Raw genomic sequence first — 26766 nt, forward strand, 5'->3', positions numbered from 1 at the left:
AAACAACCTAATTTGGCATACCTTATGATCCCTTTGACGAGGTGATCACGAATCTATGTTCAGATTTCGATTTTGACTTGGTTTGAGCCTTCAATTTGTGAGTTTAGTGAGTGTTAGGGTTTTGAGGATGGGTTAGTCGCCCTTCTCCTGCCAGACACCTCAAATGGTGTGTTTGGTTTTTATTTTATTAAGTTTTAATAATATAAGTTTTCCATTTAACACTTTGGTCCCCCAATTAAAACCAAGTAAATCTCTAATGTTTTATCTCAAGTTTCTTTGTTATAACAAGGTTTGTGACTAACTGGGTTATTTACCCTAGTTAGCTTATTTTTGTTTATTTTATACTTTATAATTCTAATATAAAGTTTTTTATATTTTCGGGGTGTTACAGTTTTTGGCCCCTGTGGTTATATCGCTTTTACTATATTAGCCCAAAACAAGAATTTTTAACATATCTGCTCCCATGGTCTCTATAACTAACCATTTTGTCCCCTAAGTCTAGAGATCATGGGGGCCAAAATAGTTAGTTATAGAGACCATGGTGGCCAAAATGGTTAGTTATAGAGACTATGGGGGCTGATATGTTAAAAATTCTTATTTTGGGCTAATACAGTAAAAGTGATATAACCACAGGGGCCAAAAATGTAATTTACTCTAAATGAAACCACCGTAGGGACACTTATCATTATATTAGGCCATCTCTTATAAATAATTATTATTTTAGTTTAATCTCTTCTAATTAATTATAGATAACCCTGTTACTAAATATTATTTAATTTAATATCTTATATTATAGATAACTCTCCTACTAAATATTATTAGTTTAATATCTTATGTATAATTAGTATTTAGTTTAATCTCCATCTCATTTATAATATTATTTATTTGAATTAATTATGTTTGAACGTCTTTTTAGTTTGGTATCAAATAGATTTTACAAAACTTAAAATAAAATTAACTAATATTGTTTTTATCATTTAATAAAGAATTAAATTTATTGAGACTTCGTTAACAAATTTTGCAATGACAGAATAATATATTTTTATCACGAAAACCAAACTTTGTATTAATATAATAAGTATTTTTATTTTCACTATACAAAATTACATTTACTCGACCCATGTAATACATGACGTTTTTTAAAATATAACTTTTTATTATTTGATATATAAAATTAGATTTATTCAATTCGTACAATACACGAGGTTTTTTTAAGGATATGTATTTTTTGCTATTTAGTACAGAAAATTACATTTATTCAAACCGTGTAATGCGCATATTTTTAAAGATGTATTTTTTATTTGGTATATAAAATTACATTTATTCAACACGTGTAATAAATGAGATTTTTTAAAGATGTATTATTTTATTATTTGGTAAACAATATTACATTTATTCAACCCGTGTAATATACGTGGTTTTAAAGATATAGCTTTTTTATTTGGTATATAAAATTACATTTATTCAACCCGTACAATATGGTTCTTGTAGATATAACTTTTTATTCTTTAATATATAAAATTATATTTATTCAATCCGTACAATAAATTAAGTTTTTAAAGATATATTATTTTATTATTTAGTAGATAAAATTTATTTATTTAACCCCGTGTAATACACGGGGTTATAACCTAGTTATCTATACTATACAAAAAGCAACACGTACCCTTTTGTTTAAAACACATATCTCTTTGTTTACACCCACCCTTTTATTTAAAACACATACCCTTTTGTTTATACCCACTCTTTCGTTTAAAACACACACCCTTTAACAATCGATAACCAAAGGACATGTCTACAAAGAAATTCATGAAAATATTATCTTAATATTACTATTTTTCATATATTCTTTTATTAACACATAATTTATATTGGAGAGAATTAATTTGATGTTTAATGCGATCTGCAAATTAAGTAAATTATTTAATTTCATATATTAAAAAGAGGAAAAAAGCCTTCTCATGATTCATAGTGTCATTGTGAATAAACAACACGAAATTATTATTATACGAACAAACTGGGCTTTGTAGTTACAATCATCCATGTCGTCATCATACATGGAGCTTTTACGATATAATTCTTTTTAACTCTTTTTAACAGGAATGATGTATGTGATTAAAAAAAAAGTTAACAAATTTAATTTAATGAATGATGTAAGTGATCAAAAAAAAAAAAAAAAACCCTTAACAAATTTGTCCCCTTCGCCTTCGACACCTTTGGCTCCCTAGCTCCAGAAGCTATCCGTTTGTTGACTAGGGTCCAAAAGGTTGCCCACAACAGTTGCTCATCAACAGGGGGGCAGGGGTTTGTCTTTAATAGGCTAGGGTTTGCTATTCAGAAAGGGGTAGCGGCGCAACTTGTTGCTCGCTTACCTGCTTTATTGATGTAACTCGGCCAGTTCATATATATAATTAGAATAAGTACGAAGTCAAAAATGTAAAATTAAAAATAAAAAAAAAAATTGTTTGCGATGATCAAAAAAAAAATTAACAAATTTAATTCAATGAATGATATAAGTGATTAAATTTTTTTTAACAAGTTTAATTTAAGAATATAATATAAGAAGCTAATAATCTAACGTTCCAATGTAAACAACAAACATTCGGAACCATTTATGAATTAAAGTAAAAGGTACAACAAAAAATGAAAAAGAATAAAAATTAGGGGCATTCCGAGAATTGAACTCGGGACCTCTCGCACCCTAAGCGAGAATCATACCACTAGACCAAATGCCCAAGTTGGTTTAAAAGTTGAAAGTTAATTGTTATATTTTGAATTTACGTAGGAGTTCATTTACAATTTAAGCAAAATATAAAAGTTTTACAACGTTTCAGTAATAGTGAGATTTAGTTTGAAAGTTGACCTTTTTATAAGGTAGTAAAATTACATACAAATAATGCAATCCAAAAATATAAAATATGATATACTCGAAACTATAAAAAAAACGATCACTTGAAAAATAAATCAAACAATTGAGTGGTAGATTCAATTTGTAGTTTAACCAAACCGATTAGACAACCACATAAGAAATTTTCTTGATCAGTATGAGAGATTAAACATGGTTCACTCCTTAAACCCCATCATCAAAACTAACTCAATGACACCGGTGATTTGATCAGTATGGGAGATTAAACATGGTTCACTCTTCAAACCCTATCAACAAAACTAACTCAATGACACAGGTGATAGTTGAATTAAGCTTCATATGATGTAATTTGTCAAAACTCTTAAAACTTCCTTAAAGTAATCCCAATAATCAACTCCAGAGCACATATTAATAAATACGTAAGCGTAATCATAAAAAATATGTAAATTACAAATATAGGAACTAGAATCACATATCTCGACTTTTAATTCATTAAAGACCTGGATAAAGTCATCCATTCGCTTAATCGTCTTTCACAAACAATAAAACATAAACTAATACGTATCTTATTACAAAAATAAAAAAAGTTACGTCTTTAATATTTTCACACAAGATGGTTCAATTATAAATACATGTAAACAAAATTGACCCATAATTAACTGAATCAACCCATTGTTAAAACAACTTTTTAAAATTAATTGTTTTTGCCTTTTTGGACTTTAACTGAATCAACCCATTGTTAAAACAACTTTTTAAAATTAATTGTTGAGTAAATTACAAGTTTTGTCCTTTATGTTTGTCTCAAATTTCAGGCGCTGTCCTTTACCTTTAAAATTGATGAGTTTTGTACTTAATGTTTCAAAATCCTGCACGTGATGTCCTTTAGGGTAAACCCAGTTAATTTTTTTTGTTAAATCTGGTTACCCAAGGGCAAGTTGGTCTTTTTGCCTATATAATCAAAATTATTTTAATAAAAAAAAAAAGAAAAATAAATTTAAAAAGCCAATATTATATTATCACCTGCTTTCTCCATCTACCCCTTTCTCACTCATCTCTCTCTTTGTCTGGATTTCAGCCAAGCCAAAGAACCCATAGCCACCACCTCCCTCACAGCGACCACCACCCCCACCGCCCTCACAGCCGTCCACCCTCACCTGTAACCACCCACCCTCACCCATAACCACCACACCCTATTCAAGCCCATTCTCTCTCTGGACAACAACCATTCAGGTCATCACCACCGCCAACACTCCTGCACCACCGTCATCTGAGCACACCACCACAATCTTCTTCTTCTCCGACACTCTTGCACCATCATCAGAACACCGCAACACCAACGCTCTTGCACCACTCGTATAGCACCGTCAGCCTCCATAATATCGCCGCCATAAAAAAACCCTAGCTTCGTAGATCGGAACGATGGTGGTGGTTAGGGTTGGGGGTTTTTCGAAGATCTGGACGGTAATGGTGGTTAAGTTAGGCGGTGGTGGTGGAGTGGGTTGCAAGTGGATAATCGGGTGTGGTGGAGGTTGCAAACAGTACAGGCTGATGAAAACATTTTAACAGATCTGAATCTGTTCAAACAGTTCATACTTTCTGTATTTGTTCCTTAAGTTTTCAGATCTGAATCTGAGATGAAGAGTTCTTGATGTTGTTTTGTTGTTCGTTTCTTGTTTGTAAAGAAAAGATAATAGAAAGAAAAAGTAGAATATCATTTGCAGGTTGCGTTTGATTCAAAAATCTGAATGGAGTAATGGTGTTTGTTGTTGTTCATTGAAAAGAAGATGATGTTTGATTGATTAAGTGTTAGAAGAAGCAGAATTTTCATTGACTTGAAGCTGAATATTAGATTGCTTGTTTCAGTTTGATAACAGGGAAACGAAGTCGAAGATCTGTTTGATTGCGACTGTAGTTTTTCGATTTAGAGTTAGTATAAGAAAGTATAAGTTGCAGGAAAGTTTCGAAATTTGCAGATGAGTATGAAGGTTGAAGATGACATGTGGGGAGGTGAAATGACTGTTCTACCCTTATGTGCAGCATAAGTTAACTGAAAATTATAACTGGGTTTGCCCTAAAGGACATAACGTGCAACATTTTGAAACATTAAGTACAAAACTCATCAATTTTAAAGGTAAAGGACAGCGCCTGAAATTTGGGACAAACATAAAGGACAAAACTTGTAATTTACTCTTAATTGTTTTTGCCTTTTTGGACTTTATTTGTTTGGACTTTAACCGTAATCAACCCATTGATAAAACAACCTTTAAACATTAATTGTTTTGGGTATCAATTTTTATGAGCGTATTTTTGGACCTTTTATTGTTTTGGACCAAGATCCTAACACCAACGATTGCTAAGAGTTACGTTTGTTTAATTGCTTGACTAAAACATGCCCCAAAATAGTTTTCCTGTTGGGCTGAACTACAGGCCCAAGTTTATCAGAGCTATATAAAAGATCATAAAAACCCCATAAAATTTCATCTTACATGCCAGGGTGTTTAAGATCGGATAATCCGGTTTTCGGATATCCGATCCGAAAACCGGATTATCCGAAATTTTGGATAGTGAAATATTGACATCCGAACTTGAATCCGAAATTTCGGATATCCGATTTTCGGATATCCGAAATTTCGGATTCGGGTTCAGATATCTAATCGGATATCCGAATATCAAATTTTTTATTTAATTTTTATTTTTTTATTATTTTTTTAATATTTGGAACCAGATTTTTCGGATAGTTTCGGGTATCCGAATATAAATTTCGGATATTTTTCGGATATTTCGGATATTTTTCGGATACTTCGGATATTTTTCGGATATTTTGGATATTTTTCGGATACTTCGGATATTTTTCGGATACTTCGGATATTTTCGGATATTCGGATATCCGAAAAAAAATAAAAGTTAAATTTTCGGATATTTTCGGATAATCCGATTATCCGAAAATTCTCAAAATCACTATCCGAATCCGAATCCGAATTTTCGGATTATCCGATTTTCGGATATCCGAAAATTCGGATATTTCGGATACGGGTTTTCGGATATTTCGGATTCGGTTTTGGATTCGGATTTTTTTGAACACCCCTAATACCAAGTTGCTAACATAGTTCGGTATCACTTACTAGTTATATGTTAGATTAACAGCCTCAGGTTTTTTTTACCGGGTTGAGTTTTTATTATACTAGTATATTTGTTGAAAGGGATTTTGTCGGATCGATTCGGGTCATCAAAATGTTTTGTTTGGTTAATCCATGTCTCCGAAGGGAGGTTGACGGCAGCGGTTCCTGGGGTGGAGGGGGAGGCCGGCGGCAGCGGCTGTGGTGGAGAAGGGAGGTTGACGGCGGCGGCTAGGGTGAAGGGATGGAGAAGAAGGTGGTGTGCTAGTGTTTTTATGTTTTGTGATATCAGGTTAAAAGGAAAGGGGAGAAGAGGTAAGAAGAGTCTTACCCACATCTGCACCAAAAATAGGACGCGCAGAGGTTAAAAGGAAAGGGGAAAAGAGGTAAGAAGAGTCTTACCCACATCTGTACCAAAAAGAGGACGCGCAGAGGTTTTTAAATGAACTATTGTTGTAAAGGGTTTGATGGACCACTATATACATCTGCATCGGTACTTATTATCATATCGAAATAACCCTAAGAAGTTGGACACACCATTATATACATGTACATAAAAACTCATTACAACAACTAACTAAACAAGCGAAGTTGATCATAGTGTTATAATGAGTTAGATGCACTATTATATAAAAGTGAGTTAAATACGTTACTATAGAGTAAAATCCATTATTATAGTTACAAGTGTCCTTTATAGACTATCATTTTTTTTGAAAAATTCAAGTTTTACACTAACCGGGTGTTTTAGTTTGTGAAGTTTTCTTAATGAGTCGAAGATTGTCAAATGAAATGGAGTATGTAGTGTCTAGAATTATTCTATCAAAACATGGGCCTGACATAAAACCTAATATAACTTTTGGGGATAAGAACTAATATGAACTTGCTTATATTTAAATGTAACAAGTCGTCGTTCAAATCGCTAGCTAATAAATAGTTGATACGAAAAGTCTTTGATACAACTATAATTTCGTAACTTAAAGTAGGATTATAACGTTTATAGTTGTTTTAGAAAACGGCTAACCACACACCATCAAATTTTATCTTTAAATCTACACCTTAATAACATTAAGCTACAAGCCCTTTCCTTTGTAAGAAAACATATATAAAATCGATTACTGATGCTATAATTTCTATCAAGCTTGAACTGATTTAAGCTAGAATTGTTTTGAACTTTACTAAAATGAACTTGAGTAGCTCACAACCAATTGGACTTTATCTATACTTTCTACATTTCTTATCCCTCTTCCTCACTCCTATGATATCCATGGTGATAAATATAGGGGTAGATCCTGCAAAAAAAGAAAACGTGCAAAGTATAGGAAATCATCAAAATGTGACACTTTTATTTTAGGTGAGAGCATAATCGTTTATACGTAACCACGTAGTGGGTGTCTGCTATTACATAATATACATGATCACCTAACATTATAACTGTTATGAAAATATGGCATATTATGTAATCACTAAATGATACATAATTATGTAATGGTATGTAATCCTATAACACATTTATTTTTTGGAGAATTGGCCTGTAATAATTCCATCTAGACTTTATTGGCCATTAATAATCCCATCTCAGAATATTCCCTTCACCAGTCCCACCTTTCAACTATTTTTCCTACAATAGTCCCCCGTTAAAAAAACTTAACGGAGTTAAGTTTTTTTTCCAAATTACAAACAGATTTTTTAAGGCTTTTGATCAGAACGACGATACGAGTCCATTGATGTAAAACTTACTTCGAAATGGTGCTCCAAGTGACTTGATTTTGGTTAATTGGAAATTTAACACCCGAATTGAAGCGTCGTTTTCATCGTTTGGAGCACTGTTTCGAGGCAAGTTTTACATCAATGGACTCGTATCGTCGTTCTAATCAAAAGCCCTAAAAATATGTTTGTAATTTGGAAAAAAGCTTAACTCCATTAAGTTTTTTAACGGGGGACCATTTTAGGAAAAATAGGTGAAAGGTGGGACTGGTGGAGGGAATATTCTGAGGTGAGATTATTAATGGCCAATAAGACCATGTGTAGTGGTGAACAAACATAATGCCCCTACCATGGGCATTATCCGACACGTGGCATCCTAGTCAGCGTTGGGGCATTATAGCAAAAGTGGCATAGTGGGGCATTATGCCAATAACACCCCTTCCAATTAGAAAAAAAAAAAAAAAACAAAATGGTCATGTGTATGCTTTCGGGTCCTGTGCATGTTGTCATTACTCCATTGGCTAGTCAACAAACAACAAATGCATGTTGTCAGGGCATTTAAAACAAAAGTGAGGTTGTCAAAAGTTGTCAGGGAATGCTCAAAACTGATTGGTTAAGACCATATGTGCATAGCGTTTTAATTAAAACGCCAAAACATTTTTTTTTCCCAAAAATCACGCCCCAAAACGCCCCGTGTAATGGGGGTTTGGGCGTTATATGGCGTTATTTTGCAATTTTTTTTAAAAAAAACGCCCCACTACGGGCGGTCTAAGGTCTAGATGAGATTATTACAGGCCAATTTCCCTTATTTTTTTAAGTTAAAAGAAAACAACTATATTAATACTATACTTAAATAAAAGATAATAAAATGTTTGTTTTTATGGTGTGTGTATATATATTTAAAGTATTAACGTTTGAAAAAATTATAGACGTTTAAAAGAAATAGGGAAATTGGTTTTTCTCAGGAAAACGTCAACAACGGTGAGTATTATTTTTTACCCTTTGCTTCCTTTTTTTATGCTATGTAATTTTAATATCTTGAATCACGCGCATGTATAACCATCCACTACAAGGAAGTCGATCAATAGCGGCGACAAATGTTGCCGCTAATAGTCCCAAATTGCGCCGCAAAAGGTAATAGCGGCGACATATCGCTGGTAATGAGTCGCCGCTAAAGGTTGCCGCTATTGGTCAGTTTTCTTGTAGTGATCGACCAATCTTGTCTTTTAAATCAGTTCTCATGGCATATGAAGTTATGCTTCCATATCTCGTCAATCCAGTTTAATCTCCTATAAAAAGCTGAAGAAGAATCACTACTTCCGTGTGATTTAAAATTTTGGTAAATCTAGTTTAGTTTTTGCTATTTTTACTTCGATGACAAAGAAGCTTTGGAGTTATTTTATATAGTCAACTGTTATCAATGTTTTATGTACAAATCCATATGATATATATATTTTTTAATCTTTTGATATTTTCTTTCAGTTTCTAGATCAAACAATGATAAATAGATTGTTAGACTCGAGAGTCTGAATGTGAGGTTAGTTTTTAAAATTTTCACGGGTATAAAAGTAGGTGATACCTAAACGAATTATCCTTACCTGTTTATCCAAACCATACTCGTACATATTGTTTTAATTTCTTTTGTCCACGGTAATAAAATAATCTACTAAATTTACTTGATAACAAGATTATATAAAATTACAATAGTAAGAAATGTATTTAGGAATCCTAATGGATAATTTTTATCATATTAACGGGCATACACAGACACAATATTTGTCACATACTTGACGGGTATAAGACATAATTTTACAATTTGGTATGGACTAAAATACCAATGCTTATCTCAAACCGTCTTATTCTCATCTCTACTTGAATGAGAATGATCATCATGAATGATATTGATGGTTATCAACTCTATATATGTATTGGACTTCATCCATTGGAGAACCAGTTGATGGCTGATGAAACTTGCATGTGTTCCATTTTGGCGAACCATGAACCCACTTAATGAAAATAATTAAACTCTAAAATCTACAACCAAACCAAAAAAATAATTTTGAGAATGAGATATGAGATCATTCTCATTCCCATTCCATGTGCTGATTAAATCCAGCTCATGGTAATTTCTTAACATTAAACCAAATACCACCTCAATATATTAATAAAGAAGATGATGAGTTGTGAATCATTCAAAATTAAACCTCTAAAAGTTTTAAGACATTATTTTTGTTCAACAAATGTAATATTACCAAACTAGAGGGAATCCGCATGATACGACGTAGTGGTCAATTTCACTACAATAATAAAATTTAAATAAGATAAAAAATGAAAAAGAAAAATAAGATGGAGGTGTCGGTTATTAGGAGGTTAAACAACCACTACATTGAAGGGAATGAGATGATCGGTCTTTAGGTTAGAATGATGTAGAATTAACTTTCAAACTTTCACTTTATAACCAATATGCCGCATCGTCTTAGTATATGTAAGGTCCGCTTCTCCATAATGTTAGATTACTTACAAAAGAATAATTTTTCGGACATCAAAATACCAACTTTGACACATAATAGAAATTTTTACAAAATTTGGGCATGACCCGTTCGTAAAACGGACATGCCCCCTGTTTTTGACATAATAGACAACATTCACCTACGACCCTATTAGCATTAAACTACCCCAAACAAAAACAACAAGTTTTCAAGTGTAAGACTTCTAACAAGTTTTAAAAAGTAACAAGACATGGACCCAAAAGTATGCATATAAACTAGCGGAAGCGCTTGGTATAATAAGGCTTGAACACGTGCTCGCTCCATATCTCCAAATCGCCTATAGTGGAGTTTTACCTACATTAACAATCAAAATTTTAAAAGGTTAGTTATCACCCTAGTAAATCATAAACCTTTTGTTTTAGCTTTATCCATACAAAAACATTCTTACTTTACGCATTCGACTACCCCAATAGTTGGGTTAGGCATAAACACTCTCATTGAGAGTTAAGCATACACATTCGACCCGTTTAATTGGGTTTGGCATAAATACTCTCATTGAGAGTTAAGCATACACATTCAACCCGTTTAATTGGGTTTAGCATAAACACTCTCATTGAGAGTTAAGCATACACATTCAACCCGTTTAATTGGGTTATTTGCTTTCAACATTACTCATTGTTCTATCCGCATAACGGATTATAACTTTCACATTTATTATAGCATTCAAAGCTATCCGTTAGAACGGATGGCGTTCATCTTTACTTGACACGATTTAATTTCAATCGGTCAAAATACATAGTGATGCAGTTTCTCACGCAATCAAATGGCTCAAAAGCGTAATGATTAATCAAAGACGATAAACGAACCGAAGGTTCAAGAACAATGTTCTTTTCTATTAAAATTCAATCAAAACTCCTTCAACAATAAACCATAGATGCCCTACTACTTATACTAAATAATTAAAAGATAAACATGGTAAAGATAATTCAATTATTAAATAAAAGATAAACTTGATCTTCGTCATTTAAAAGATAATCTCGATCTTTTCCATTTAGATTCTCCTGCATCATACTCCCCGTCTTTGAAAAAACTCGTCCTCGAGTTTTACTTTGAACCACAGCCACCTGGATCAAAAGGAACGTCAACCCGATTCCTCTGCACTCCTATCACGACCCGCCCAAACAATTCAACTTCACGGGTCTTCTTGCTTGACGTTAGACCTGTGCCACCTGGGTCAAATATAATAGTGGACCCTCTCTTCTCTATCGACAATTTATTAGAGTCTGACATGTTTTGCCGATTATTGTTGCATGTAAACGGCCCACAATCCCCTAGTGTATTTGTATTATTTCCATTAACTAGCAAGCCCACTTCCAACGTAATTTTGCATGGTTCTCCAACTACTTTAGCATGTTTTTGTGGCCCACAATATATATCCATTTGATTTGAGGCTTCCACGTTTTTCAAATTGGCATCCATACCATGATTTGGCCTATTAAGATGCATGGAATCTACACCATCTTTATTTTCGGTATTATCCTTAACTAAGGAAAAATCCACCAGTAAACCATTATCTTTCATTTGAATTTTAAAATCCGTATGATTTGTTTCCTTACTAAAATCCGCACAAACCGGAGCCGTAAGTGGAGTTTCCAAAGAATAATCATTAAACGTCCAACTGCCCCTTGCCGGACTAGCATGAACTTCCGGCGATCCATCATTAACAACCTCAATCTTATGTAACAATTCAAACATACCTGATGAAATCTTCACAAACTCATGATCAGCTTCTTTCACGTCCTCGTCATCTTGAATAGAAATCCCACTAAAAACCATTTGCGCAAAAGCACAACGATATGAACCACCGGTTGCCCAAGCATACCACACATCATCCTCATACTCATCAAATACGGGAGAATAATCATAGATAAGATCAGGATCCTCGTTGCCTCGGGCGGCGAATCTACGGGGATGATAACCATCACATGATTCACGAAAGTTTTCATGGTCCACAATCTCGTTGCCTCGGGCGGCGAATCTACAAGAATGATCACCATATCCTCGCGGATTAAAAGGAACTCCGTCGTTACCTCCGGCGGCGAATCTACGAACGAAAGTTTCTTCTTTTCCACGTAGAGCCATTTGAAAACCAAAAGCTCTGATACCAAATGATACGGATCGGAAGCGTACTCAAATGGCTCAAGAAACTATTGATAATCAAAGACAATAAATCGAACCGAAGGTTCAAGAACAATGTTCTTTTCTATTAAAATTCAATCAAAACTCCTTCAACAATAAACCATAGATGCCCTACTACTTATACTAAATAATTAAAAGATAAACATGGTAAAGATAATTCAAATACTAAATAAAAGATAAACTTGATCTTCGTCATTTAAAAGATAATCTCGATCTTTTCCATTTAGATTCTCCTGCATCACATAGCTTAACACAACTTTCGTTAGCATACCCAAATCCATCAGGATTTATCATTTACTCGCTATTTGTCACGTTTGTTATACAAAGATAGTTCTATATCAAATCTAGATAAAAAGAGGATATGACAAGGATTTGTATGCAACGAAATATACCTCGATCTTGCGCGCCTTCCGTTTTCTTGGTGCTTGTACCTTCCTCCTTTACGCCTACATTAAAACATTCATTCTTTCATTTAGTCTCTCAACTCATTCCACCATTTCCATATACATTCATCTTTTAGGCATTTCATCGAACACTTGGTAGGCACCATAATTAAGGTACAAGGTACAAGTCTATTAAGCATATTCCTACTAGTTTATCATCACAAGACAATCACATTCCCTTGAATTTACATAGTTAATTCATCCTAAATCAGTTTATCTAGCATTCAAGTATTACAAACAAAATCATATATCAATCTAACACATGATCATAACATTATAAGCTTCCTACTCATTACTCAATCTCTACAAAGTGGGTTTTCACTATACCTATCATAAATCCCAAAATCAAACATGATTCTTGTTCTAGAAAGAAATCTTAACTCAGATTTCTCACATTTGATACAAGAAATCGAAATTGGGTTATACCCCTTGTTCAACAAATCACAATTTCAGAAAATTAAACTTACCACTTAAGAGATTAGGGTTAGCTAATCACAATTTATGGATCATGCACTGAATTAGCTTATGATCTTGGATTGGATTGCTTGATTTCTTGAGCTAGGGTTTCCCCTCTCTTCTGCCTTGTTCGATCGCTCCCAGACACACGTACTGTGTGTTTGGGATGTTTATTGTTTTATTTAATTTAGTTAAGTTAATTTTTACACTTTCACCCCCTTCACTTATTTGCTAGTTACAAGTCTAATCTTTAACCACATTTAGCTATCATCTCACCATAATTCCTTAACTATATTAAGTTTAATATTATTTTCCTTTTATACTTATCATTTATCGTTTTTGGGGCGTTACAGTATATCACGTACTAAATTTCAATCTTTCACTTTATAACTCAATATATCGTATCGTCTTAATATCGTCTTCATACCATGTGGAAATTACCCTTTTTGAGTTGTATAATAATAATAACTAGATGGAAGCCCCCGAGACGTCACATACACAAATAAAGCATAAACGCTAGGTTCAAAACGCCCATAAATTGTTATTCAGCAGTACGACGTTTGTGTGTATAAACAAACTCCATAATTTATGACATGTCAGATATACCATCTATATGAAATATGACAAAAGAACACAATTGGGAAGTCAGATTTGGCTAAGCATCACTATCATATGAATCAGAAAGTCGAGCTTCATTTGATGATTATGAAGCGGAGTATGACTTCTATCGTGATCTTGTGGAGGCGCCTGAGGCGATACCGTTTATCTCGCTTATCAAGTCCCCCCTGTTGTCATTCATAGATCAGACACATTCGAGTGTATATTCTTCGCTACATACTCCCCAGCCTTACTACCCCGTGTCCGTCATACACCCCAAATAAGCCCTAATATCATAGCTAAAAAATCATTAGGTGGGTCGAACGAACCCAACATATTTTATCAAGTGTCGGAAGCACCCAAACACGTTTTATCAAGTGTTAATGCTGTTCAAAAAAGGAAAAAAAATGAAGTATTAATGACAAAAAAAATTGTAATGGCCAAATGAACTCAATCATATAAGATGAAGAAAAAATGATAATAAGAATCAACTTATTTTTTGTTTTGGCTTGCTCTCCAAAGTATGATCTCAACTTACACTTTTAATAAGAGATTTTTTTTCACTTCCATCATACATTTACAATCATGAAATATAAACAAAAACTTCATTTTAATAAGAAAGTTTTTCACTTGGTGGGGCAAGAACTACATAATCCATTTTTTTTTTGAAAATCACCCAAAGCCAAAGGTACAACTTACCTAAGCTAAAACTTGTTGCTTATTTATAATTTATAATTTATAATTAGTTAATAGCCAAACTTCAGTAAATTTCAATCTATTAAATTGGTAATTAAATTAAAGCACTCTGTTAAAATTTGTCTTAACATATATTGTGAATTTACAATTTTACTCACATATCTATATTATATTATAATGCATGAGGGAGGGGTATTTTAAGATACCCAAAAAATAAGAACTTTTCCCCCTATTTTATAAAAAGACCCCTAAAAAGAGGGTAGTTTGGTCTTTTAAACACTATTTATTTTTTAGCCCCTAAACTTATTACACTTAAATCCCTGAGGTTTTAACAAAATTATAGATAATTAGTTACAATTCGCCCATTCACGTAACTTATAAGTTTTTTACGTATTTTTGACACATCTTATAAACTATACTGTTTAAAAAAATCGAAAGATAGCATGACGACCTACACATTTTTGTCGACGTTTCGGTAGTTGTCTTGTTTAATATCGACGCACGGATTAAAAGGTACAAGTCAATAATGCTTTAATGTACAAGTAATTAATAATTGTGATCTAATGCGCCTAATCTACAAAGATGGGCTCCATCTATGCAAACAAAAACAAAAAGAATTAAAAGTACCGTAACATAAAATGAAGATATTATCTGTCACATTTTATTTTACTAAAACTGCCTAATATCTATACTTAGATATATCTTATAAAAACTTAAAACTAACCACAACAAACTTCCTATCTTATAAAAACTTAAAACTAACCACAACAAACTTCCTAAATAAAGGGGTGCCAAATCTAAAATTAAACCCTAATGCACTTCTATAGTTATTACTATAAATACGTAGCAGGGAGCCCCTATATCTATTGCTAAACAAAGTTAAAAATGGATCCAGTTCTGAATTCAATTGTTGCGAAAAACCAAGCATGCGAGATTGAAAATTCTAAGGTCAATTCTATTATATCGCAACAGTGAATAATTGTGTTCGTTTATTTACTTTTATGTGAATGTTAACTTATTTGATTTTTCATATTCAGTTGCATGATGAACATGCCAATTTAAAGGTTGTTGAACAAGCTTCTAAGGTATTTGCTTTTGCTGGTTTTTAAGTATTATTTTTGTGTATATCTTTCATATTAATTAGTTCGTTATGTTATTATATGTGTGTTTTATTGCAGGATGATGGTGATAAAAGTGTTGATATTATTTCTTATGGTGCAATGTTTATTTCATACAAGTTTAGTCTTCAACGTGAATTTAGTGAAGAGGTAATTTAAGGTTTATTTAATCTTTTTTTAACTTTTGTATTCAATTTTGTCCTTTTTAAAGATCGGAAGTTTGAGACTCAAATGAAGAGATCCAAGAGACTCTCCGAATGGAAATGGAGTGAGGTTATTAATTTAGACGATTCTGAGGACAATGACAAAGAAAAGGAATTAGAAGATACAGCCGATTCAAGCACAAACCAAAAAAGCCGATTAAAAATACCTCGAGTGTCAATTCAGAAGCGGAACAGATTTCATGCATGCTAATATGAAATCTGTCAAGTGTTTTTATGTTTGTTTTTTTCATTTTCAGTTGCTATATTTGATCTAGACGTACGAATAAAATTTATTTTATATTTGAACATTATTTTTGGTGTTAATATAATGCAGTTATTGACCAAACTAATAAAGTTTAAAATAAAGTTAGTATCCTAAATTTACAAGTCAAATGAACTTATATAAGTTAATATCCTAAAGTTGCAATAAATAGATATTGCAGTTAGATATAGCCAAGCTAAAATTATAAAATACTGGAGTTATTCTTGGATATTAATCTAATAATTTGTATTTCTTAATTAAAAAATAATAAAGTAATAAACTTTAAGGCTAAACTAAAAAACTGAACTTACTATGATATAACGTTAATAAAGATATAAATTATTAACATCCTATTTTTTATAAAAACTGTTCTTAAAGTTTTATAAAAATATAAATTATATATATATATATATATATATATATATATATATATATATATATAAAAGAAATTTAACAATTAAAGTTAAAGGTGTAAAACGTACTTACGAGTCAACTACTATTTTTTATTTTTTATTTTTATAAAGTAAAAATTTTAAACTTAAAGTTTAGTGGATGAGTACTATGTGGATATTTAAAAAAAAAAAGTTATTAACTTTAAAGAATAAAATTATAAACTTTATCATTTAACCAACAAAATAAACTTACTTTACAACTATAACAACTTATCTTTTATTTTATGTCATTTGATTATTATTTTTTTATTAAAAAACGAAATTTTACATGTGTAAAGCAATTTTTTACTTTATTTATAAATAAATCATTTTGTTTTTATAAAAAAATAATTCTTTTATAAACATTTTTTGTAACAAGTAATATAAATAAAATACTCCAAAAATTTACAATCTTTACTAGATAAATACTAAATTGTGTTGCAAATTTACAAAACTTTACGTATGTGTAACACTTATGACATATATCCACCACAGTAATGTTATCAGAAATATTATACGAATAAGAAAACTACCAGAAACAAGTGCTGCAATGCAAAGTGTCACCCCGCCGCATCGCGCGGGCGCCATACTAGTAATGCATTATATAGTAGGGGTAGGGATATAAATAAAACTCATATTAGTTAAGAAAACTAAAAAAACCCAAATGAATGGACCTCTTTTTATCACGTGTTACACCTTTTTGCAGACTGTATTACGTGCAACAACCAGAGGTTGCCACGTGTTACGTGTAACAGCTTTTGCAGACTTTCGGCTTTTTCTTCAAAAGTAAAAGCTGTTACGTAACACATGGCAACTTCTGGTTGTTACACGTAACATGTTTGCAAAAGATGTAACATGTGGCCAAAGAAGATCCATTCATTTGGGTTTCTTAGTTTTGTTAACTAATATGAGATTTATTCCTATAATTACCCTTGTATAGTAGTATATATATAGGTATTTGTGCCTATATATAAACCTTTTAAAAAAGTAAACGTGTGTAGTTTTGTTATGTTATATCATACTGTTATTTTGTTCTTTTCAAAGATTTTCTAAGCATGTTTCTTTACTTTATCAAGTTTACAAACTTTAATACTTATATCTTTTGGGATAGCTTTTATTTACAGAAAAAAAAATCCTTTCACAATCACTAAACTCTTCACACTGTTATAATCTAATATCACATAGGTCAAGTTTTAGAAAGAAAAAAAAAGTTAACTTTTATATATTTTTAGGTGAATATCGGTGGATCTCCGACGAACACTTTCAAGTACCTATGGATTTCAAGTATTATATTTTAGATAAGATTTCATTCCTTGTTTTCTTCAATAGTCTATTAGTAAATTTGAAATTAAGTAGGAAGTGTCGTTAGTGATTTATCAAAGGATATGAATATAAATGAGATTTCTTATTAGGTTGTTTAGTCGTCGTCGGTTGAAACACATTAACTAGTGACGAAGGGTTGTTAATCCATAAAAACGTTTACTATAGATGCTCATGAGCCATCTGTGGTTTTACATATTCTTCATTCTTGATATATTTATGGTGTACTTATGCCTTGCGGTTTTGATTTTTATGTTATATGTGTCTTCTCGTCGATCCATTTATTCATCTATGCTTGTAATCTTGGTTTCTGACATAACATTAAGTTTTTTTCAAATGTGACGTTGGATTGTTAGATCAATCATCTGTGTCGGTGGAGAGTTCTACATATGTGTTCATGTAGTGTGAAACGCGAATCTTAGACGCGTGTATGTTGGAGCTAATTTATCGGAATAAAAATTGGCAAATGGTAGTTTGAGGTTGTTAGTGACGGGGAAGAAAAACTTGATGACACAAACGATGTTACGGAGACGAACACGAACCTATTTTGATCATTCTTTTAAAGACTGACATATTTTTAATAGTTTGACACCCAAACAATGACCAAGTATGTGGTACTTTCACGTATTTGTATTATTTTGAAATTTTGTTTTATACCAATCTATGTGCCCTTATGACACGTGTTGAGCATTAAGTTATTCCAAAGTCTACTGGAATGCGGTTTTGAGCCATAATCATGGTTTGGTTCAGTTTAGTTTTGAACCAACCTATAAACCAAGAAGAAATTAAAACTAAAGAGGCCAAAGGGCCCGTCGGTATAGCTAAATAAAGTCGTTAAGGAACTTTGTTAATTTACTTTTCTCTATTTATTAGGATTTTCTTTGCTAACTAGCTTATAAAAATATAAAATCATTGCCTTATCTATAAGGTGATCTCAATTATTTTTTCTTGCCTAAATAAATAGATATAGAAATATTTGATAATAAAACTCAATTAAAAAATATATTATTTTAATGTATAAATTTAATATCCTAAATAAATGGATATAGATAATAGGATAATGCTCTATAAGAAACCCTTGAATTTTAGAAAACTTTGCAAACCCAATGCATGGTCTAGATTTTGCCACGTGTCCATAGTAAATATCATATTCTTTTTGCCCTTGAGGGCATTATGGTATTTTCACATCTATCTTAGATATCTTCCCCTATTTGATTTGACAATAATTAATACCCATCACATCCAAATCTACTTTCAAAACCCAAGATCCACCATTCAAAACCTCCATTTTTTCATTAACTTCATCTCTGTGTTTCAAGATCCACCATTTCAAAACCTCCATTTTCCATTAACTTCATATCTGTTTCAAGTTCTACCCAAGATCCATTTCCATGAACTTCATTTCGGTTTCAAGATCCACCATTTCAAAACCTCCATTTAAAGATCCCCACTGACGGGAACGTCATTCACAACGAGTTCCCTACTGACGAGGACAACAATGATCAAGGTTGTTCATCCTTTTTTTTATGGGTTCGAGTTTTTTTTTTCTTTTTTACACCCCTAATTCAACTTTACATGTTAATTTCTTAAAAGAAATCGAAGAACCAAGATACTGTCGAAGAATCATGATCCTGTCAATAATAAGTTGGTTTTGATTTTTAATTGTCATTTACTTTGATTTTCGTTCTTCACAATTGGTTTTATTTTTTCCAGAATTAAGAATGTTGCCAAAAGATTAATTATTTTTCAATACCATTGATTATTGTTTTAAAAAAAAAAATGACGTTTATAGGTAATAAATTTCAATACTATTGATTTTAGTTTGGTTTTCATTCTCCTGGTGTTTATAAATTTTGATTTTGATTCATGGATTACTTGTTTTGGTTTCAAACTCGTTTGATTTTGATCCATGGATTAGTTATTTTTGTGTTAAAAAAATGTGTTTGTTGGTTTGGGGATTTTGATCTGAACAGTAACTGTTTTTTTGTTGGTTTGGTTACCTTGTTTGGTGCTTTTTGATCTGAATAGTAACTGTTTTTTGTTGGTTAGGTTGCTTTGTTTTGGGCTTTTGATCTGAATAGATCTATGGTTGTCATTTTTTATTTTTAGACGTCTAATAATCGGCACATCTGTTTTTAGAAACGAAAAGCCAAGTTTGTCTTACAGGACAACCAACGTAACACGTGTTATAGTCTGAACTCCTGTTTCACAGATAAGCCAAGTTTGTCTTACAGCACAACCAACGTAACACGTGTTATAGTCTGAACTCCTGTTTCACAGCTAAACCATAGTAACTGTTTTTGTGATGTTATTTGAGAAAAAAGTTTTTCTGGCTATGAATGTGTTAATATTTATGTCTGGTTAACGACTTAACGGTTATCTTATCTTTTTGTTTATTAGGACGGTGATGGATACAAGGGATATAAGATCCAATTCTCGGGACCGTTGGTTTCGTCAAACGTGGATCAGATACTCAAGGATCATGACCATGTTTATGTTGCAGCATAACACAACTAACACGTGTTATAGTTTGAACTTCTCGGACATGCATGTGTTACATGTGACATGAAACCCATGTACAACGTAACACGTGTTACGTGTGACATGAAACACATTTTTATAACTTCCCTGGCATACGCACACCCACATGTTTACAAACCGTTTCAAGACCGACCCAAACAATAAAGCAAGGGTAGCCGCTGAAAAGCTAAGGCAGCAACGGTAGCCGCTGAAAAGCTAAGGCAGCAACGGTAGCCGCTGAAAAGCTAAGGCAGATTTTCAAAGGAAGCTCCGCCATTTTCTTAGTGCTATGTATTTTCGTTTACTAGTAATATGTAATGTGAGACTCTTATTTTGTTTTGTCTAGTACATGATGTTAAAACGGTATGGACTTAACACATTCTGGAAGTCTTAACACACGTTATAAAAGAGGCTTAACACACTTTATATCAGGTATACTATGTTATTAAGTTACTATTGGAGTTTATGCATCCATTCTGGAAGTCTTAACACACGTTATACAATATTAACTTGTATGTTCCATATTAACTTGTACACATATTAACTTGCAAACCACTTTCATATACATGAATACAAGTCGGGTTATAATGGATGCTTACATGTTATCATATGTATACAAGTGGGGTTACAACAAGATTACGATATTAACTAAGCTCACCATTAAACCCATCGCCCCCGTCGACTGTTTTCACCCTTGTCACATGTTAAGCAATTACATGTTCCGAACAGACAAATTGTAACACATGTTAGATCAGTATATACACATCATGGTGTTTTGTAAACCCCTAGCTTATACATGAATATATGTCAGGTTACAAAAAGATTATAACAGAGGCTTAACACATGTTATACATTCCAAAATGTGCAAAACAAACACATGTTATAAACGAATGAAGAGTTCTTTCCCACGTTATATATCATTCTAACAGGGGCTTAACACATGTTATACATGAACACATGTCAGGTTACATCATGGTGTTCTGTTACAGCTTGAACCACCAACACATGTTATAAATGAACGAAGATTTCTTTCCCAAAGGATGTGACTTTCATATACATGAATACAAGTCGGGTTACGGTGTTACAATATTAACTTGTATGTTCCAAGATTATACAAGTTAATAGTGTTTTAGAAACCACTAGCTTATACATGACACAATGTTGGGTTAAACCAAGATTATAACAGAGGCTTAACACATGTTATCCCAGGTAAACGGTGTAACAATATTAACTTGTATGTTCCATATTAACTTGTACCCGTGTTACGATCAGTATATGCACATCATGGTGTTTTTGCAAACCACTTTTGATATACATGAATACAAGTCGGGTTATAATGGATGCTTACATGTTATCATATGTATACAAGTGGGGTTACAACAAGATTATGATATTAACTAAGCTCACCATTAAACTCATCCCCCCCGTCGACTGTTTTCACCCTTGTCACATGTTAATCAATTACATGTTCCGAACAGATAAATTGTAACACATGTTAGATCAGTATATACACATCATGGTGTTTTGTAAACCACTAGCTTATACATAAATACATGTCAGGTTACAAAAAATTTATAACAGAGGCTTAACACATGTTATACATTCCAAAATGTGCTAAACATGTTATAAATGAACGAAAACTTGTTACAGCATGAAAACTTCTTTATGGATCTGTTACAGCATGAACCACTAACACATGTTATAAAAGAACGAAAACTTCTTTCCCAAAGATTTGACTTATTCAATATCCCCGCATCCATCCAGCTTGTCAATTGAATATCTTTATGGATCTGTTTCTGTAAATCAACACACGTTATATATTATTCTAACAGGTGCTTAACACATGTTATGGGTCTGTTTCTGTAAATCAAACAACCCAACAAAAAAAACACTTACTGTTCAGATCAAAAGGCTAAACCAGCAACCAAACCAACAAAAAAAAAAAAACAATTATTGTTAAGATCAAAATCCCCAAACAAGCAACCAAACCAACAAAAAATCCCGTTCAAAAATCTCATCCTAAAGTTTTCGATTTATTTAAAATACATGAACATTAACCATTACTAGATCTTGATTGAAGACAGAGGAGAGGAGAGAGAGAGAGAACATTAACCATTACTAGATCTTGACTCCGACGACGCTTCGAACTCCGGCGCCACCAACCACCCACCCTCCACCACCTTCTACAACCACCCACTGTCACACCCCCAAAATCCACCTGCGGAACACTACCGCTTGGAGGCGTGACTGACCAGGATCCAGCCACTAATCATACTGAGCATTGACTTAATAGTAGAAATAATTACTACCCAAAGTAGTTATCAACATCGCAGTTTAAGTTCGTTGATCAGTTTAACAAAACAGCGGAAGCATAAACCAAATAGTTTAAAGATAGTTATTAGTTCAAGATAATTAATCCCGACACGCGGGTTTTGACGAACACTACACATCCCCAAGCAGCAGCTCCTCAGTCACTGGTTACCTGCAAAGCATGCAGTAAGGGGTCAACAATAATGCTGAGTGAGTTCACTAATTGTCCAGTTTTAGTTTACCAAAAACTTAAGTTGTTTAGATAAAGCATTTATAATCACGTTGTGGGGAGCTACCCCACCTGTAAGCTCACTAAACTGTAGATACCGAAACTGTTGACGGAAAGTTGTTGTGCCCCGAGTCAATGTCTATTGTCATTGACCATGTTGCAAGGTCTACTAGTTCACGCCCGATCTCCCCCGGTCACGGTGTGAGGTTGTCAAACCTAATAGCGCTATCAACTAATAACCCGTTCGCCCCCGGCGATTAATCGGTACTGTAAGCAGGGACTTAAATGATAGAGTTTCGTTTAGCATGGCTAGTTGTGATTTATAAATAATATCCAAACGTATCTCCCCCGGAGATAGTAATTACCCATTCTGTTTTCCCCCGGAGTAATGGGTCAAAAGTGTTTTTCCCAAAGTTGGTAGTTTGTTCGTGTCCCTCCGCGGGACGCATGCTTTTAGTGTGTGAACTCACCTTGGGTTGCTCGGCAGATTAGGTTACTTGTCAAACACGTTGGTCACCACGTCCTAACATGGTTACCGGTAAGTCAGGTTTGGTGTACAAGCAATCACGTAAAATCTACACTTAACTAACACGTTGCATGCATACAAGTAAACAGTGGGTTATTGGGCCGGCCCTAACATTTACAAAATCAAACAGCAGCACATAGTCCAGTCAACAGGTAGCCCATAATACACACATTATGGCCCAATAACCAAAGTGGTCAGTCCAGTCGCAACCAGGTGGTCTCGAGTCGCAACCAGGAGGTCTCGGCTTGTCACGCTGTGGTTGCGAGTCGCAACCGTTGTGGTCTCGAGTTGTCATGCTGTGGTTACGAGTCGCAACCGTCGTAGTCTCGAGTCGCAACCGTTGCGGTTTCGAGTTGTCATGCTGTGGTTACGAGTCGCAACTGTGTGATCTCGAGTCGCAATGCTGTCCCTTTCTTGTTCACGTGTTGATTCAGACTTAGTCAGGCTAAATTGTACTAAGCATCAGGCCCAAATCAGGAAACAACCAATAAGGTTTCAACTAACAATTTTCCTAATCTGACCATTAGTAAACATGGATCAAACATTGCCCTTTTTGAAATCTTCAAACCATATTCAACAAGTTCATCCTATATTCATAAATTTCTAGGGTTTTCATCTTATCATAATCATACATTTTTATGAACCAAAATCACATATTTTAACAAGATCATCATGCAAGAACAAGAAAACATACATTTTGTAGCCGAAATCTTATGTTTAACAACATCATTTTGCAAGAAACAATGAAGCATAGTTTGGTTGGCCATGAATACTCTTAAACTACCATTTTCTAGCCATCTTTAAACATGTTACCAAGTATTCACACATAATGGTTTACACATATAGTGAAACTCACAAATCGACCTAAAAATCATGCATAACAATTTTAACTAAACACTTTCTAGTTCACTTAATACACATAAAACACACATAAAATAATCACTAACCGGTTGTGAAGAAGGAGCCGAAACAAGGGAAAAGGAACCGAGAAAATGAAGTGTCCGAGTGATGATGATCTTGACCGAGATTCCTTGTGAAATCCGAGCTTGAACCGAAAGTTGGAAGAGAATGGGATGTTGTTGAGGGTTTTCTAGTGAGAGAGAATAGAAGGAGTGTGTGGATATGTTTGTGTAACAAATGAGGGAAGTGGGAAATGTTGGAGATTTTATATAAGGCTTCAAGGTAGGCTTAGGGGGTTTCGGCCCAAACCGGTTACGGCCCACTCGAGACCGAGTGGCCCACTCGAAACCGAGTGGTTGCGAGTCATGGTCTCGAGTCACTAGTATATACGCGTATACTTATATATATAATACATACACAACACATATCATGCAAAAAGATCACGTTTTCATTTAATAACATATATATACACAAAAATATTACAAGGTGTTCGTTCGGAAAAACCTAGAGTGTCACATTATCCCCAAGTTTTAAGAACTTTCGTCCCGAAAGTTAAAGCAGCCACTGTCAAGCTAGAGTGTTTCAGCGGGGTGTCACATCATCCCCCCGTTAGTTTGGAATTTCGTCCCGAAATTCGGTTGTAGCTTCAGTGCTGGGGTTTTCGTTTGGGAACAACTGGGGATACTTGGACTTCATCTGGTCTTCCCGCTCCCAGGTAAACTCTGGGCCACGCCGTGAGTTCCAACGAACTCGCACGAGAGGTATTTGGCTACGTTTGAGGGTTTTGATCTCCCGATCCGTGATCTCAATCGGTTCCTCTGTAAAGTGTAGCTGTTCATCAATAGTGAGTTCCTTGAAAGGAATTATGAGTGTTTCATCTGACAGACACTTCTTCAGATTAGACACGTGGAAGACATTGTGCACTGCACTCAGCTCTGCAGGCAGGTTCAATCTATAAGCAACCTTACTGATTTTCTCGGTAATTTCGAATGGTCCAACATATCGCGGATTCAGCTTGCCTCGTTTACCGAAACGAACCACACCCTTCCAGGGTGAGACTTTAAGTAGAACCCGGTCCCCGACCTGGAATTCTAGCGGTTTCCTACGCTTATCAGCGTAGCTTTTCTGACGGTCACGAGCTGCCGCCATGCGTTGTCTGATCTGGGTAATCTTTTCCGTCGTATCTACCACTAGTTCTGGGCCTGTGATTTGACTGTCACCGACCTCCGCCCAGCAAAGAGGTGATCGGCATTTACGACCGTACAATGCCTCAAAAGGTGCCGCCTGAATGCTAGTGTGGTAGCTGTTATTGTAGGAGAATTCCACCAGTAGTAGATGCTTCTCCCAGTTTTTGCCAAAATCGATCACACATGCTCTAAGCATGTCTTCCAGGGTTTGGATAGTGCGTTCAGACTGCCCATCCGTTTGTGGGTGGTAAGCGGTGCTCATGTCCAAACGTGAGCCAAAGGATTTGTGCATAGCTTGCCATAACTCGGAAGTAAAACGAGCGTCTCGGTCGGAAATAATAGAAGTTGGCACCCCGTGTCTCGAGACTACTTCCTTTAAATAGATTTCTGCCAAGGTAGAAAACTTGTCCGTTTCCTTAATGGCCAGAAAGTGTGCAGACTTAGTCAATCGATCTACTATCACCCAAATAGTGTCATTCCCGCGTTGGGATCTAGGTAGCCCCGTAACAAAATCCATGGAAATTTGTTCCCATTTCCACTTCGAGATTTCGGGTTGCTGGAGTAGGCCTGCTGGTTTCTGATACTCAGTCTTGACTCTTGCGCAGGTTAAACATTTGCTAACGTAAGCTGCTATGTGGGCTTTCATGCCAGGCCACCAGTAAGTGGTCCTTAAGTCGTGGTACATCTTATCTGAACCAGGATGTACTGAATAACGGGACTTATGGGCTTCGTCCATCACAAGCTCACGCAGATCTCCGTAAAGTGGGACCCAAATGCGTCCTGCCACATAGTAGGCGCCGTCTTCTTTTTGCTCTAGTCGTTGTCTCGATCCTCGCAGGGACTCAGCCCTGATGTTTTCCGGTTTCAGAGCTTCAATCTGAGCATTTCGAATCTGGGTAGGGAGATTAGACTGGATGGTAAGTTGTAATGCTCGCACGCGCTTGGGCGTAGTGTCTTTTCGGCTGAGGGCGTCTGCCACAACATTGGCCTTGCCCGGATGGTACTTGATGGCGCATTCATAATCATTCAGGAGTTCGACCCATCGACGTTGCCGCATGTTTAATTCCTTTTGCTTGAAGATATGCTCGAGACTCCTGTGATCGGTGTAAATGGTGCACTTGGTACCGTACAGGTAATATCTCCATATCTTAAGCGCAAAGATCACTGCTCCTAGTTCCAAGTCGTGCGTTGTGT

The 26766-nt window shown here is 34.3% G+C and overlaps 1 long non-coding RNA gene and 1 other non-coding gene across 2 annotated transcripts; both read right to left on the minus strand.

The window, feature by feature from the left end:
* Positions 1 to 2663: 2663 nt before the first annotated feature.
* TRNAP-AGG lies at positions 2664 to 2735 on the minus strand. Its single transcript has one exon. It is a non-coding gene; the product is annotated as a tRNA-Pro (tRNA).
* A 7694-nt stretch (positions 2736 to 10429) lies between these two features.
* Positions 10430 to 13411, minus strand: LOC110870984. Its single transcript, XR_002553406.2, has 3 exons — positions 13285 to 13411; positions 12767 to 12820; positions 10430 to 10529 (listed from the first exon to the last, which is right to left on the minus strand). It is a non-coding gene; the product is annotated as an uncharacterized LOC110870984 (long non-coding RNA).
* Between the last annotated feature and the right edge of the window lie 13355 nt (positions 13412 to 26766).

This window comes from Helianthus annuus, chromosome 8 (assembly GCF_002127325.2).
Source record: "Helianthus annuus cultivar XRQ/B chromosome 8, HanXRQr2.0-SUNRISE, whole genome shotgun sequence".
In the NCBI taxonomy this organism is placed as follows: Eukaryota; Viridiplantae; Streptophyta; class Magnoliopsida; order Asterales; family Asteraceae; genus Helianthus; species Helianthus annuus.